This window comes from Rhinolophus ferrumequinum, chromosome 20 (genome assembly GCF_004115265.2).
Source record: "Rhinolophus ferrumequinum isolate MPI-CBG mRhiFer1 chromosome 20, mRhiFer1_v1.p, whole genome shotgun sequence".
NCBI lineage: Eukaryota > Metazoa > Chordata > Mammalia > Chiroptera > Rhinolophidae > Rhinolophus > Rhinolophus ferrumequinum.
The window spans coordinates 14,342,060-14,346,976 of NC_046303.1; the positions used below are offsets into that span (position 1 = coordinate 14,342,060).

Genomic DNA, 4,917 nt, shown 5'->3' on the forward strand with positions numbered 1-4,917 from the left:
AGAATCCAGAACTCCAAGCCTTTCTGAGAGGGGGAACCAAATTGCATACTATCTTAGCCTAAAGAAATCCCATTCCAAAAAATAACATAAAAACTGGTTCACAACTGGTGGACTCTATAGGGCCTGAGTAGAGAAAGCTATGAAAGAACTCTAAGGCATACATGTGACTCCCATGGAAAAAGAGATTCAAGGAAGCTAGCCCACAGTCCTAGAACGAGGAGACTTCATACCCAACAAATTACAAATGGTAGAGGAATTTTAATCTGAAAATTAATCTGAAGGACCTTCAAAATGAATGTTACAATTGTTCAAAGAGATGAAGGAATATAGTTCATCAAACAAGAACAGGATTATTTGGAAAGAAACAGACAAGCAAGTAGATATCACATAAATAAACCAATACTATCACTGAAATAAAAACCCTCAATAGACAGATTTAACATAGCTAAAAAGAGAATTTGAGAATTAAAAGATAAAGTTAGTAAGTCACTCAGAACATAAGACTAAGAGCTAAAGATACAACATATGAAAGAAAAACTAAGAGACATGAAAAAATAGACTGAAAATTTCCAGAAGAACAGAAAATGGCAGAAAGTCAATATTCAAAGATATCCAGACTCAGAATTTCCCAGATTATCTTTTTTAAGTTTCCTCAGATTGAAAAGCACATTGATTTCTGATCCAGATAAATAAAAACAAATTTATAAAGAGACCAATACAAGTACAACTGCAGACCATCAAGGACAAATGGAAAAATCTTAAATGATGCCAGAGAGAAAAGACAGACTATCAACAACAACGACAACAAAAAATCAGGACTGACCATGGATTTTTCTTTAAACATAGGTGCCAAACGAATATAGAATAAAATCTTTTAAGTGCTGAGGAGAAATGACTGCCAACCAAGAATTCTATTTCCTGATGTGGCAGCGACGATGGATTCATTAAAGCGTGCATTTCCTCCTGGGCACAGAGGATGGTTACATTTCCCATTTCCCTTGGGGCCATGCAACTGGATTTCTGGCCAACATGACATAGTGGATGTTATGTGCACCACTTCTAGGTTTGTCTGGAAAAACTAAGATCGAAAACAAAAAGCCGTGCTCACCCTGGAAAGGACTTGAGTATGACAGGACCACAAAACAGAAGAAGCCAGATCCCTGAGTCACCGGTTGGAGGAAACCACTCAGGGGAGCCATCTGACCCATAGTAACCTGAAGCGTGAATGAGAATTTCATTTTAATAGTGTTAAGCCACCGAGATTTAACAATGAAGGTGGTAGAGAGAAAAAGGCAAAAGACACTGGGCATAGCTGACTCCTGAGCAGACTAATCTGAATCTTGAGACAGCAGCTGAAGAGTGTGATTTATCCTGCCTAATATACCCGAAAAGCAATCATTCAAGAATAGAGATACAATATGACCAGATCCTTCCTGAAAGAATTACTGATGAATATATTTCAGGAAAAGGGAAATGAATCCAGACGAAAGGAATGGGAAGCCAGTAGCAATAGTGAGCAAAGGTATCAATTATATTTGTTAGTAAATCTAACTAAATGTGGGCTTCAAATATAATAACAAGGGAAAAATAAAATGTTTGATTGAAATGTAGAGATTGGAAGAAGGGAATGAAGAAGGAATTTTATGCTTGACTAGTTAATTGTATTGTTCAGGAGACAGATAAAAATATTGTTAATCTTTAGACTTGGTTAGCAAACACAGTTAAGATATCTCTTTAAAATTTAAGGTTTATACAAAGAGAATACAGGGTGAATAAACCATAGGCCAGTATGGTCCAGTGTGCACTTCTGTGTCCCACGGTGCTCTCATAACTGTTTATTTATCTGGTTTTCCTCTTGTTGTAGTCCTTTAATACTGGTAACGTGGCTCGATAAACATTGATGAGAAAATAAAACAATTGACAATGGAGGTGAGGAGGAAGAAAGGAAAAGTGGGTCAAAGAAAGAAACTCTGATTACAAAAGAGCGTTTTCCATTTGCCTGAAAGGGTTTTATTTGTGGTATGCAAATACAACTGTGACCCCCACTATTTCACATAGGGCTCTTCACTCAAATCCTAACAGACACCGCTGGCCATAGTATTATCACTCTGTAAAAAAGCAGAGAACAGCCTAGTAGTTCCTCAAAATGTTAAACATAAAGTTACCATATAATCCAGCAATCCCACTCCCAGGTATAAACCCTAGAGAAATGAAAACACACATCCACGCAAAACCTTGTATATGATCATTGCAGCGTTATTAAAAAGCGGAAACAACTCAAATGCCCATCAACTGATGAAGGGATGAATAAAATGTAGTTTATCTATACAATGGAACATTACTCAGTAATAAAAAAGGGAATGAATTACTGACACCTGCTACAACATGGATGAACGTTGAAAATATTATGTCATGTGAAAGAAGCCAGTCACAAAAGACCACATACTGAATGAAATGACCGGAATAGGCAAATCTACAGAGACAGGAAGGAGATTACTGGTTGCCAAGCTTTGGGGGAGGAAAGGAAATGGCGAGTAACTGTTAATAGGCACAAAATTTCTTTTTGGTGTGATGAACATGTTCTAAAACTACATTTTGGTGATGGTTGCACAGTTCTGTGAGTATACTAAAATCCATTGAATTGTACACTTTAAATGGGTGAACTCTGTGGTATATAGCTCAATAGAGCTTTCTAAAACAAAACAAAAAAAGACCTCCTAGCCTCCTCTGCCTGTTTCTCATTCTCTCTCTTTACTGCTTCCATTCCTTTCCCACTTTGTCTATTTCGCACTCGCCTCCCTTGCTCTGTTCTTTCACTCCTGCTTCTTCCATTTGTCTGTTTCTCACTATCTCTGTCTTTTCTCCCTCTCATCTTGCCTCCTTTCTGCTCCCTCTATCTCTCTGTTCTCCCCTCTGCCTTTCTCATTTCCTGTATCTTTTTAAGCTCTGTTTTTCACTGCCTTTCTCTTTGTCTCTGGATCTGCTTTTCTCACTGTCACATTCTTTTGCTTTCTCACTGTCTCTATTTCTCCATGATTCTAAACCTTTCATGCTCAGTGTTTTCCTTGTTTCTCTTTCTCTCCTTTAGGACCCGCCTCCATGCTGCCCTGCTCCTTCTTCCTTTCCCCTCCTCTCCCCTCATTCCCTTGGTCTCTCTCTCTCCCAAGTAATTACCAGCTCTGGCTGGGTCACCATAACCTGTTTGAGAATGAAGACATAGCACAGTTTGTCCAGGTCAGTAAGAGCTTCTCACACACTCAATTCAACTTGAGCTTCCTGAAGAACCACACCACCTATCCAGAAGAAGACTACAGCTACCTGCCCACCCAGGAACCCCAACTGGGGAGCACCTGCTATGCCTCTGGCTGGGGCAACATCGAACTAGATCCACTTGTAGTTGAGTACCCAGATGAGCTCCAGTGTGTGGACCTCAAGCTCCTGCCCAACAATGTGTGTGCCAATGCCCACCCCCAGAAGGTGACAGACGTCATGCTGTGTGCTGGACACTTGCAGGGTGGCAAGGACACCTGTGTGGGTGACTCAGGGGGCCCGCGGATCTATGATGGTGTGTTTCAAGGAATAACATCTTGGGGACACAGCCTGTGTGGTTGACCCCATATGCCTGGTGTCTTTACCAAATTTCTGTCCTTCCTGGACTGGATCAAGGAGACCGGGGCAGCCAACCCCTGAATGCCCCCGCCCTGTCCCTGACCCCCAGTAAAACCAAATATGCATAAAAAAAAAACAAGTTACCTAGACTCCTCCTCCCAAAACACACTACAAATCAAAGATCTGAGATCAAGTTGCAAAAAAGAAATATTGTTTACAAGCTTAAAATAAACCATATTAGTATGTATACTAATTAGGAAATTTGAAAATAAAGAAAACCTAAACTAATGGCTATCTCTCTTCCCAGCAAATGTAACTAAATGTGGTTATTGGAGACCTGACCATGACACTGCTGTGTCAGTGACAGTGACAGTGGAGGGTAGGAGACAGCAGGGGCAATGGCCACAGCTGCCACTGTGCAGTCAGGAGCTCGTCTGGGGGCTTGGCGCAAAGGGTTCCAGTCTGGAGACAAGAAAGGCAACTGCGGCTCTGGAGGGTCCTGACTGACCACTTACCTTGTGAAATCCAGTGAGGCCCCATCCAGGCCTGGCAGCAAGCGCTATTCTACACACCATCCATTTTAACTGTGAAAGCTCAAGTCAAGTCATAAACCTACATTTCCATAGATCCCAGACAAAAATAAACACAGACTATTATTCCTAATCCTTCCCCTCTGCTTTGCTCGGGGCACTGATTAGATTACATATTCTATGAAAGGATGGATGAGTTCAGTCTTTTCTAAAGTATTTCCTCACGGGTTCATCCATGATTAAGGACACAAGTTTTTCCCATTTGAAAGATGCATGATCCAGCTGTTCTTTTTGCCTGCTGGAACTTCTTCCTAACCTTTCTGGAACTAAGAGAGAAAAACAGTATTTAATTATCGTGACCTGAACATGTCCCTCCCAAATGAGAAGAAAATCTCTTATATGTACACCCAAGATAATAACTTCTTTTAACCAGTAGTGATCTGTCATTCTAATTCTTTGTTTACAATTTCAAAGGTTGGTATGTATTTTATCTTTTAGGTCTTGAAAAAATAGTCATTTTGGCTAACATGAAATGTCATACATTGAGGACTGATAAGTTGAGAGCTAAATGTTTTAAGACTTCTAACGTAATAATCACTAAGTGCTTAATTTCAAAACACACACCACTCATTTGTTTCCACAGGATGAAATGCCCATCATAGAGTCACATCACCCACACCAGGTCAGATTTTATTTCCTGGGCCTTTGGAACATTTAGATTCCTAAGGCAACAACTTGTCTCTCTGGGCCTCCCGGTTTCTGCCTTTTCAGGGTTGCT

At 40.4% G+C, this 4,917-nt stretch overlaps 1 pseudogene; it reads left to right on the forward strand.

The window, feature by feature from the left end:
• Window positions 1–1,418: 1,418 nt before the first annotated feature.
• Window positions 1,419–3,690, forward strand: LOC117012094 (kallikrein-1-like; annotated as a pseudogene).
• The last annotated feature ends 1,227 nt before the right edge of the window (window positions 3,691–4,917 follow it).